The 12,888-nt window shown below is 43.6% G+C and overlaps 1 protein-coding gene across 1 annotated transcript in view; it reads left to right on the plus strand.

Moving 5' to 3' along the window:
• Positions 1–3,427: 3,427 nt before the first annotated feature.
• LOC141252822 (gap junction alpha-2 protein-like) overlaps positions 3,428–12,888 on the plus strand; it is a 43,991-nt gene continuing 34,530 nt past the window's right edge. Inside the window, exon 1 of the mRNA XM_073670580.1 lies at positions 3,428–3,661. The gene's annotated coding sequence lies outside the window, so the exon portion shown is untranslated. The remainder of the gene's footprint in view (positions 3,662–12,888) is intronic.

Consider the following 12,888-nt stretch of genomic DNA (forward strand, 5'->3'; position numbering starts at 1 on the left):
AAACAACTGAAAATATGTCTAAAGCCCCCGTCTCACATAGCGAGATCGCTAGCAAGATCGCTGCTGAGTCACGGTTTTGGTGACGCAACAGCGACCTCACCAGCGATGTCGCTATGTGTGACACTTTGCAGTGATCAGGCCCCTGCTGTGAGGTCGCTGATCGCTGCAAAATGTCCTGGACCATTTTTTGGTCTTTGCCCTGCCGCTGGTCAGCACACATCGCTGTGTGACCAGCGGGACCAGCGATCAGGCTGGTAACCATGATAAACAGCAGGTTACTAGGGGCACACGCGCACTTAGTAACCAGCAGTTTATCATGGTTACCACTCTGCTACGGTGAGCGGTAACCTCCCACTCACCGTAGCAGAGTGGTAACCATGATAAACAGCGGGTTACTAGGTTCGCGTGTGGCCCTAGTAACCCGCTGTTTATTATGGTTACCAGCCTGCTCCTGCTTCAGCAGGCTGGTAACCAGCAGCAGGACATTGTGGAAAGATTCTTTCCACGATGTCGCTGCTCCCCTGATTGCTGGTGAGCCAGCCTGTTTGACAGCTCACCAGCGATCACATAGCGACGCAGCAACGATCCCTGACAGGTCGCATCATTGTTGGGATCGCTGTAGCGTCGCTAAGTGTGATGGGGCCTTTATATTCTAGGTTCTTCAAAGTAGCCACCTTTTGCTTTGATGACTGCTTTGCACACTCTTGGCATTCTCTTGATGAGTTTCAAGAGGTAGTCACCGGAAATGGTTTTCACTTCACAGGTGTGCCCTTTCAGGTTTAATAAGTGGGATTTCTTGCCTTATAAATGGGGTTGGGACCATCAGTTGTGTTGTGCAGAAGTCTGGTGGATACACAGCTGATAGTCCTACTGAATAGACTGTTAGAATTTGTATTATGGCAAGAAAAAAGCAGCTGAGCTAATTAAAGAAAAACGAGTGGCCATCATTACTTTAAGAAATGAAGGTCAGTCAGTGCGAAAAATTGGGAAAACTTTGAAAGTGTCCCCAAGTGCAGTTGCAAAAACCATCAAGCGCTACAAAGAAACTGTCTCACATGAGGACTGCCCCAGGAAAGGAAGACCAAGAGTCACCTCTGCTTCTGAAGATAAGTTTATCCGAGTCACCAGCCTCAGAAATCGCAGGTTAACAGCAGCTCAGATTAGAGACCAGGTCAATGCCACACAGAGTTCTAGCAGCAGACACATCTCTACAACAACTGTTAAGAGGAGACTTTGTGCAGCAGGCCTTCATGGTAAAATAGCTACTAGGAAACCACTGCTAAGGACAGGCAACAAGCAGAAGAGACTTGTTTGAGCTAAAGAACACAAGGAATGGACATTAGACCAGTGGCAATCTGTGCTTTGGTCTGATGAGTCCAAATTTGAGATCTTTGGTTCCAACCACCATGTCTTTGTGCGACGCAGAAAAGGTGAACGGATGGACTCTACATGTCTGGTTCCCACCGTGAAGCATGGAGGAGGAGGTGTGATGGTGTGGGGGTGCTTTGCTGGTGACACTGCTGGGGATTTATTCAAAATTGAAGGCATACTGAACCAGCATGGCTACCACAGATCTTGCAGCGGCATGCTATTCCATCTAGTTTGCGTTTAGTTGGACCATCATTTATTTTTCAGCAGGACAATGACCCCAAACACACCTCCAGGCTGTGTAAGGGCTATTTGACCAAGGAGGAGAGTGATGGGGTGCTACGCCAGATGACCTGGCCTCCACAGTCACCAGACCTGAACCCAATCGAGATGGTCTGGGGTGAGCTGGACTGCAGAGTGAAGGCAAAAGGGCCAACAAGTGCTAAGCATCTCTGGGAACTCCTTCAAGATTGCTGTAAGACCATTTCCGGTGACTACCTCTTGAAGCTCATCTAGAGAATGCCAAGAGTGTGCAAAGCAGTCATGAAAGCAAAAGATGGCTACTTTGAAGAACCTAGAATATAAGACATATTTTCAGTTGTTTCACACTTTTTTGTTAAGTATATAATTCCACATGTGTTAATTCATAGTTTTGATGCCTTCAGTGTGAATGTACAATTTTCATAGTCATGAAAATACAGAAAAATCTTTAAATGAGAAGGTGTGTCCAAACTTTTGGTCTGCATTGTATATATATATATATATATATATATATATATATATATAATATATATATATATATATTTATATGTGTCTTGGCGTGTCCTGTGTCAGTTTGTAAAAATTTTGCATTTATTTGCAGCAAATGAGAGATCGTCAAAATAATATAAAAGAAACAGTGCTTTCAGACCTCAAATAGTGCAAAGAAAACAAGTTCTTATTCATTTAGAAACAAACATACTCATGTTTTAACTCAGGAAGAGTTCAGAAATCAATATTTGGTGGAATAACCATGATTTTTAATCACAGCTTTCATTCGTCTTGGCATGCTTTCCACCAGTCTTTCACACTGCCTTTGGGTGACCTTATGCCACTCCTGGCGCAAAAATTTAAGCAGTTCTTCTTTGTTTGATGGCTTGTGACTATCCATCTTCCTCTTGATTACTGTAATGCACAGGCCCGGACTGACTGGCGTGTGCGTATTTAGTGGTTCCACTGTGCCATGAACCGGAGAGTGCCTGGAGGGGCGTAACTAAGTATCTGCCCGATCCGACCAAGGTCGCACGACGCCAGTGCACCAGGGAGGAACCGAGCAGAGGGACCAGGGTCTACTCCAGGTCAGACTCCGGACACGGCTGTTGACCCACACTGGGGAATACAGGAACAGGCAGGCTGGGTAGAGTCCAGTACAGACTGGGAGACAAAATTCAGAGCCGCAGATGCGGTCAACAAACAGAGTAAAGTGAAACCGCAGGTGCGGTAGACAAGGCTGAGCAAAGAAAAACCGCAGACGCGGTGGACAGGGCTGAGCAAAGCGAAACCGCAGACGCGGTGGACAGGGCTGAGCAAAGCGAAACCGCAGACGCGGTGGACAGGGCTGAGCAAAGCAAAACTGCAGACGCGGTGGACAGGGCTGAGCAGAGTGGACAGGGCTCTGTTCACACGGAACAGACTGGAAGGGAAAGGCAGAACCAGATACCCACAGGGTACTTGCAGTGAAGTAGCAAGTGGACCACAAACTCACAAACGGAAGTACAGTGACAACGAACAGGAGTTAGGTACGAGTTCAGACTCTGCAGAAAAAGGAAAGGTACGGACATAGAGAAAAACAGGAAACAGGCTAGAAGAGTATTCAGACAAGAACAGACACAGTAGCAAGATACAGGAGCGGGTCTAGGTATGCAGCCCCTAGAAGGCGAAAGGAACAGGCAAGGAGCGAGTTCAGACAGGTCTGGAAATACAGCCTCCAGGAAAGGCAGGCAAGCAAACACTGAAAGGGACCTGGCACATTCAGAGTGAAAGAGCACACTGAATGAAACACAATGCTCAGGCAGGGATTCATTGGAGCAGCTGGGTTAAATACCAGGTGACAGACAGCAATAGGCTGAGGACGCACAAGGGGTGTGCCCACAGCAGCTACAAGAAGCAGGAAGTGATCGGGCGCCGCCCTTAAGCAGCAGAAACAGAGGCAAGCAGACAGCATGGAGGGAAGCCAGGCTAGCAGACCGGACTGGAGATCAAGTGCGCGCCCTTGCACAGTGGGAGATGGACCACCATGCAAGGAAGCCGCCAGGTATGTTACAATTACATTCCAGAGGTTTTCAATGAGGTTCAGGTCTGGAGATTGGGCTGGCCATGACAGGGTCTTGATGTGGTGCTCCTTCATCCACACATTGATTGACCTAGCTGTGTGGCATGGGGCATTGTCCTGCTGGAAAAACCAGTCCTCAGAGTTGGGGAACATTGCCTGAGCAGAAAGAAGCAAGTGTTTTTCAAGGATAACCTTGTATGCGGCTTGATTCATACATCCTTCGCAAAGATTAACCTGCCCAATTCCAGCCTTGCTGAAGCATCCCCAGTTCATCACTGATCCTCCACCAAATATCACAGTGGGTGCAAGACACTGTGGCTTGTATGCCTCTCCAGGTCTCCGTCTAACCATTAGACGATCAGGTGTTGGGCAAAGCTGAAAATTAGACTCATCAGAGAAGATTACCTTACTCCAGCCCTCTATGGTCCAATCCTTATGGTCTTTGGCAAACTTCAGCCTGGCTCTCCTTTGTTTCTCATTGATGAAAGGCTTTTTTCTAGCTTTACATGACTTGAGGCCTGCCTCTAGGAGCCTGTTATGAACTGTTCTTGCTGTGCACTTTACCACAGCTGCCATTTGCCATTCCTTTTGTAGGTCACTTGATGTCATCCTGCGGTTGCTGAATGACATTCGAATAAGATGACGGTCACCTCGGTCAGTAGAGAGTCACTTTCGCCCTCTGCCGGTCTGTAGCTTTGTTGTCCCCAATGTCAGCTGCCTGACCTTGTTGTAATGGACTGCCGTCTTTGAAATTTTAAGGATGGAGGCAACACGACGCTCACTGTATCCCTCTGCTATTAAAGCCAGAATTGAGCCCTTCTTTTCCTCACTCAAGACTTTTCTTTTCAACTCCTTTGGCATGGTTACAAGTTATTTTTTCATTCAAATTACTTTTGGGCTATTCCTAGCACTTCTTTTGCCATTCAGCTTGTCCTGTTGCAAGAGGATTGTGAAGACCACAGCAGTGTTTTTTATACTTTCCCTCGTTACATAAGATTTGATTCAGATGATCACCTAATCAGAAGCACATTAAGTAGAATGAGGTGTACTTTGGTTGGAATTCAACTGACGCTGGAATGGAATGGCTGTCAGGCATGTAGAGATGGTGATTATTAGAAAACTGTGCAGTGGTCTCTTAATTTTTGCCAGAGCTGCATATATATATATATATATATATATATATATATATATATATATATATATATATACACAGAATGCCAAGAGTGTGCAAAGCAGTCATCAAAGCAAAAGGTGGCTACTTTGAAGAACCTAGACTATAAGACATATTTTCAGTTGTTTCACACTTTTTTTGTTAAGTATATAATTCCACATGTGTTAATTCATAGTTTTGATGCCTTCAGTGTGAATGTACAATTTTCATAGTCAAGAAAATACAGAAAAATCTTTAAATGAGAAGGTGTGGTCTATACTGTATATACACAAACACATTATATATATATATATATATATATATATATATATATTTCTTTATTTTCCCTTGTGTCCTTTAAATAATTAATCCAATAAGTTTCTGGTGACATGGCAGGAGTAGAGGGTAGCATGAGGTCATCATCCTATGTGCACCCATGCCCGCTTTTAACTTTGCAGGAGCATGACAAATTCCAACTAACATGTCATTTGAGGTCAGGCATATGCAAATGGCACAGGCAGACAGAAGAAAAGTTATCCATCAGCAAATAATTATCTTGTGTCATATCTAACTAGCTAAAAATATAACTGTAAAAGATGTGCTACCCCAGGGCTTTAGAGATGGCCATAGAGAAACATGTAAAAAGTTCCAGCCTGAACTGCAGTAACTTGTCTCAGGTGTGGTAGAATAGCCCACCTGCATGATAGTATCACCATTAAAGAAAGAGAAACAGCAAAACTTTAAACTGTAAATGGAAGGAGAAAGGCGTATTCCTGTGAGTACATTCCTCAGGCTTGGTTTAATCACCAGCAAGGAATTCTAAATGCTGATGCCTGTGCTGTGAGTACGGAGAGGCAAAAGAGGCTAGTGCCGATGTGTAGGACTGAGGGACTGATATGTGTAACTGTGAGAGTAGTGTGCAATAATGAGTGTTAGCCATGCTACAACAGAGCATGGCTGCCAAGAGAGGAGACCAAGAGAAGAGCTGTGACAAGTACTATATGTGCTGTGCTGCAGTGAGAGCGACTCAAGAGATTGTTCCTGAATGAGGAGGTTGCCAGTAAAGTGTCCCAAGTGTCTGCCCATGGTGCTTGTAAATAACAACCGTTTACCTTTGTTCAAGTCAAGCTCCATTTAGGAGGCCATAGGACTCCTAAATGGAGCAGAAGCTTTTCTTTAATTGCCATTGGCAAGACAATACAGATGCACTGAAGGATATTTTTTATTCAGAAATGACACTTGGAGAGCCACCTTATCTAAACATTGTGACGGTTGTGGGTGTGGACCCACTACGCCACTGGCCGGGCTTACCATGTAGGGGTGTGACTAAGTGACTACCTGGTCTTCACTAGAGCCTCTGATGGTGAGGATAGGCTTAGGCCATTAGAGTAGTTACCAGGTGCCACTCCAGGGCAGTACCCGGACCTGCAGCAGCTGACCTGCGGGTCAAAGCAGAAATACGAGGCACATATGGCGAAGACAGAGAAGTGGTTAGACATTCCGAGGTCGGGGCAGGCAGCACAGATTTAAAATACAAAGCTGGGGTTAGGAGAGATCAGAAAAGATGAGTAAACAAGCCAGGTCAGTAACAGGAGAGACAAAACAAGAATGCACTTAGACAGGTAATTAGAGATGGACTGAAACTAGGAACCTAAGTTCAGGCAAGGTGTGGAGGGAGGAGCTGCCTAATATATCCCTTGCTAGGATAGGCCGGGGTAGAAAAACTTGGCAGCCCACAGCCGATTAAATTCCTGAATAGTCTGGCCGTGCCTCCCTATAGCCAGGTGGAGACTCTCCAGCAACAGAGGAATGCAGCAGAGCTGGGAGTACTGCAAGTGACAGTTCAGCGCAATGGCCTGACACTGGGTGGAGCAGATCAGTGAATGCAGTGAGTAGGATGGTACTGAGAAGGCATGCGAGTTACAGGCATGACAAACATCTGTAAATGGAGGTATTTATTAACCCCTTACCCCCCCCCCCAAGGCTGTTTGCACCTACATGACCAGGCCGAATTTTATAATTCTGACCACTGTAACTTTATGAGGTAATAACTCTGGAATGCATCAACGGATCCCACTGATTCTGAGACTGTTTTTTCATGACATATTGTACTTTATGATAGGGGTAAAAATTATTCAATACGACTTGCGTTTATTTGTGGGGAAAAATGGAAATTTGGCAAAAATGTTGAAACTTTTGCAATTTTCAAACTTTTAATTTTTATGCCCTTAAATCAGAGAGTTATATCACACAAAATAGTTAATAATATCATTTCCCACATGTCTACTTTACATCAGCACAATCATTGAAACATACTTTTTTCTGTTAGGAAGTTATAAGGGTTAAAAGTTAACCAGAAATTTCTCATTTTTCCAACAAAATTTCCAAAACCATTTTTTCAATGACCACATCATATTTGAAGTTACTTTGAGGGGCCTATATACCCAAAAGTGCCACCATTCTAAAAACTGCACTCTTCAAGGTGCTCAAAACCACATTCAAGAAGTTTATTAACCTTTCATGTGCTTCACAGGAATTTTTGGAATGTGGAAAGAAAAAATGAACATTTAACTTTTTTCCACAAAACTTTTACTTTAGATCCAATTTTATTTATTTTTGTAAGAGTAACAGGAAAAAATGGACACTAAAATTTGTTGTACAATTTCTTCTGAGCATGCCGATACCCAATATGTGGAGGAAAACTACTGTTTGGGTGCACAGCAGGGCTTGGAAGGGAAGGAGCGCCATTTGACTTTTTGAATATAAAATTTGCTGAAATAATTAGCAGATGCCATGTCGTGTTTGGAGACCCCCTGATGTGCCTAAACAGTGGAAACCCCCCACAAGTGACACCATTTTGGAAACTAGACCCCTCAGGGAACTTATCCAGATGTGTAGTGAGCACCTTGAACCCCCAAGTGATTCCCAGAAGTTTATAACATTGAGCCATGAAAATAAAAAAAAATAAAAAAATAACATTTTTGTGGGAAAATTTTTTATTTTAGCCCCAATTTTTTTTCATCTAAACAAGGATAGCAGGAGAAAATCGACCCCAACATTTGTTGTGCAATTTCTCTTGAGTACGCAGATACCCCATATGTGGTTGAAAACTATTTTTGAGGCACAGTGCAAAGCTCAGAAGGGAAGAAGCGCCATATTGCAGTTTACATTTTGCTGGACTGGTTTGAGGGTGCCATGTCACATTGGCAGAGCACCTGAGGTGCCAGAACAGCAGAACCCCCAATAAGAGACCCCGTGTTACAAACTACACCTCTCAATGAATTAATCTAAGGGTGCAGTGATCACATTAACATCACAGGTGAGTCACAGAATTTTATAACATTGGGCAATGAAAAAAATAATAATTACATTTTTACCACCAAAATTTTGATTTAGCTCCAGATTTTCACACTGAGAAATGGGTAAAAATGACACCAAAATGTGTCCCTCAATTTCTGCTGAATGTAGAAATACCCCATATGTGGCTGTACAGTACTGCACAGCCATATGGCGAGACTCGGGAGGGACGAAGAGCTATTGATAAATAGCTTTCTGTCCCTCTCGAGTCTCTCTATATGACTAAGCAGTACTGTTATTCAGGAGGCATCCTGGAGCGCAAAATTTTCTATAATAGTTTGCAGACTCCATAAACAGTGCCCCTAAGTGCTAAAAGATCAGAATTCCCCATCAAGTGACTCCATTTTGGAAATTATACTGCTTTGGGAATTTATCTACAAGGTGTCGTGACGATTTTGGCTCCATGGGTGTTTTCCAGAAACAAACAGCAGTGGACGTTGCTGATTGAAAATTGCAAACTGCCATTGTAGTGACCAGTACGTTGTAGTGACCAGTACATTGTAGTGCCCGTACATTATGCCCAGCTCATACACCCGTAAATTAGATGGGCTTTCATCGCTACAGAAATGTCAAACATGTGGACACTAACTGCGGTTTTGGCACACTGGGGCTCAGAAAGGAGGAGGCATTTGGATTTGGGAGCACATAATTTGCTGAATTTCTTTTGGGGGACGAGGAGCCATTTTGCCTATCCAGAGCCTTTGTGCTACCAGTAACCTGCAAGCCCCCTATATTTCCGTTAACAGATGACAGACCTGAGTGGGGACTTTGTGGATTAAGTTGAAGATTTTATTGGGAACATTTTACATAACATTTTGGATCATATTTATCCAACGCTCTACGCTGAGCACTTACATCGTGGTTTCCCTTTAGACCTCCAAGTGACGTAATTCAGATGAAACACCCTTGAGATCCATTCACTATAATGAGGCAGCAGAGTTACTCTGGACTCTGTCTGGACTCTGTTCAGCTGTGTCCTTTTTTTCAGAGGTGCACAAAACTGTGGCCGACAGCACTTTTATGCACTCCTAATAAAAAGATTGACACTGCCGGATCACAGGTCAGATGCCGTCCACAGTGGCTCCATCTGCTTCATTATAGGGAATTTTCTGCCAGGGGTTCCATCTGAATCACATATTTCAGAGATTTACACGGAGAGGGCAGAATATATGTGAGCCTGCGATCTTTGGGAGGCAGAATGAACAAATCAACAGCAGGTGAAGAATTGATTTTATTTTTTATGCCGTTTCTCATGCGGTATAAGTGATTAGACAACTTTATTCTTTGGGTTGGTGCGATTAGAGCGATACCAGATTTATATCGGGTTTTTATGTTTGGCTGCTGTCACACACTAAAAGACGCTCTTTATTGCAAAAACTAGTTTTTGCATCGCCATATTTTGAGAACTATAATTTTTCCATATTTTGGCCATAAGAGCCATGTAAGGGCTTGTTTTTTGCAGGACAACTTGACGTTTTTATTGTTACCATTTTCAGGCACATGACATTTTTTATAGCTTACTATTCCGATTTTTGGGGAGGCAGAATAAACAAAAAACAATTCAGGATTTTTTTATGCTGTTCTGCGTATGATAAAATTGATGAGGCAGCTTTATTCTTCGCTTACAGCAATACCTCATTTTTATCATTACACATACAAAATAAAAACTATTTTATTGAAAAAAAATTATTATTTTTGCATTGCTTTATTCTGAGAGCTATAACTTTTTTATTTTTCAGCTGATGGAGCTGTATGGCGGCTTGTTTTTTGCGAGACAAGATGATGTTTTCAGCGGTACCATTTTTATTTACATTTGTCTTTTTGCTCGCGATTTATTCCACTTTTTGCTCGGCTGTATGATGATAGAGCATAGTTTTTTGCCTCAGTATATATATATATATATATATATTTTTTTTTTTTATTTTTTTTTTTTACGGTGTTCACTAAAGGGGTTAACTAGTGGGACAGTTTTATAGGTCGGGTCATTCCTGACGTGGCGATATCAAATGTGTGTACTTTTATTGGTTTTGTTTCTTTGTTTTTTTCATAATAATATTTATTTATGGGTACAATATATATATTTTTTATTATTATTTTATGATTTTTAAAAAAATATTTGACAACGTTTTTTCACTTTTTTTCTTTCACTTTCTGCAGGCTGATCACAGTTATAAGGCACAGCAATGCAGGAGCATTGCTTTACCTTATAACCTGTCAGTGCTGCAAACACAAGTTAGTTAGATCATGCACTGCGCATGATCTAACTAATTTGCTAGTGCCTGGTGACCCGGATGTCGTCATGATCTCGCCATGGCAACGATCGGCCCCCGCCATGGCAACGATCGGCCCCCGCGATGACGTGGCAGGGGTTGCGATCCAAGGGCAGAGGGGCTTTCTTTCCTCTGCCTGCTCGCTAAATGCTGCGATCGCAGCATTTAGGGGGTTAAAGTGCCGAGAGCGGTGCGGGCACTGCTCCTGGCACTGAGAGCCGGGTGTCAGCTGTCAGAATCAGCTGACGCCAGGCAGCGATCGCACGCACACAGCCTCTGTGCACGCAAAATTGCCATGATGCAGCCATACGTCCAAGGTCATTAAGTACCAGTCGACCTGGACGTATGGATACATCTAAGGTCGTAAAGGGGTTACAATTACAGAAAGCTATGCAGTTAATGTATTTTCCCTTTCAAGCTTCCCTATGGCTTATAGGTGTTATTTGACTGCACTTACTTGCATGATATAGGAGTAGTTTTTCCTAATACCAGATAGACCAGCTGGAAACATACCTAAAATCCTTGTCCTGGGTGTGATACAGATGAAATGTAACATCAGAATTTACAGAGCATGTCTTCACTTGTGCTTTCCTCTCCACTTCCTTGTTGGGTTTACATGTTTCAAAATAGTGTCATAAAGGAATTTTACAGTTTGTAATAAATAAATTTTGATAGTTATGAAAAAGTTACATAATGTCTCATTTACTCAATTTAATTAACAAGCTAAAGAAACCCACTGGTTTCGCATATGGCTGCTAGGCTGCTATTGTTGCTATTATTAAGGCCTCTTTCACACACCCGGATATTTCTGGTACTGGAAAAACCAGTACCGGAGATATCCATGTCCGTGTGTACGTGTTTGTGATATGTGTGGCATACGTGAGGCAACTGTGTGCCGCATCAGTATCACACGTACCGGCACCTGGGAATCAGCGGTGCAGTTAGCACTGTTCCCAAGCGCCGGGTGCTGGAGGCAGCTCTCATCATTATCCCCTGCTGGCACAGCAATCAGCGTCAGCAGGGGACAATGTTGACAGTAGTATTCTGCTCCCGCTGTCTCCTAGTGTAAAAATAAGAATAAAATAAAAAATCCTACTCACCTGTCCAAAGATGAAATAAGTGTCCTACACTGTAATCCATCTAACCGCACACGTTGAGGTGCAGGGCAGAATGCCTCGCTGCAGCGAGTGAGCCCCTAAGCTGCGCTGAACTCAGTGAGCGGTGTCCTGTCACTCATTGAGCTCAGCGCAGTTCAAGGGCCCGCTCGCTGGTTAAATGTCGGTTGTATGTTTTTTTTTTACAGGGAACAATGGCTTCAGGGATTAGGTGTAAAGGTGAGGATAATGTTTTTTATTTTATTCTTATTTTACACTTGCTGGACACAGCAGGGGCAGAATACAACTGTCAACATTGTCCATTGCTCACGCTGATCGCAGCGCCAGCAAGGGACAATGATGACAGATGCCTGCAGCCTCCACACTTGGGAACAGCGCTAACTGTACCGCTGATTCCCAGGCGCCGCGTGTCATCAGTGTGCACATGTGCGGGACAGTTTGAGGCCCGTGCTGCAGGTAAAAAACTGACATGTCAGAGTGTTTTGCCCACGGACACACGATCTATGAAAGCACACTGACATGTTCACAGACCCATTCATTTGGAAGGGTCTACGTGTGTTAGTTTCTCCAGTACGTATGGAAACGGTCAGTGCTCTTGGACTTTATGGTACACAGTATTTAAAGGGGCACTATATGGGGATAGTGTGACTCTGAATATAGGGACAGTGTGGCAGTTTTAGCAAGTAAGGGTAGACAGTGTTACACATATAGCTCATAAGGGCAGATAGTGTTGTGAGTATAGCTAGTAAGGACAGACAGTGTGGTGGTTATAGCTAATAAGGGCAGACAGTGTGACGGTTATAGTTCAGAAGGGTAGATAGTGTAGCGGTTATCATTCATAAAGAGAATAGTGTCGCGCTTATAGTTGATAAGGGGGGGGTGATATGGTGGGAATATTTTGTATTTTGTAAGAGAGGGCAGTGTGAAGGCCATGTACCATAAGAGGCACAGTGGCAGAAATGGGTAGGGAGAGACACAGCCATTCTGGTGCATATTATCAAAGAGGAATAGAGCCTGTAGTATCACAACAGGGCAGCTGCTGGGCAAAATGTGCACTGTTTATTAAGAGCTCAGATCTGGCTGCTGCAATCAGTGACACCTTCCCTAAATGGTGTGGTGTCACCCAGGTTGTTAAAAACTCACAGTATTTTCTTACCATTGTTAAGGTTTCTGAAGAACAGAAAGAGTGACAGATGTTGCACTGTGTGGCAAATTTTGGCCACTCACCTTGCCACGTCCCAATCCACGCCTACTTACCATTTCTTTCTGCCCCGGCAGGAGAAGATGTCAGAGGGGCGGTGGCAGTGAGGGACATTC

This window comes from Phyllobates terribilis, unplaced genomic scaffold (assembly GCF_046119375.1).
Source record: "Phyllobates terribilis strain yellow unplaced genomic scaffold, ASM4611937v1 Scaffold_2__4_contigs__length_985480577, whole genome shotgun sequence".
In the NCBI taxonomy this organism is placed as follows: Eukaryota; Metazoa; Chordata; class Amphibia; order Anura; family Dendrobatidae; genus Phyllobates; species Phyllobates terribilis.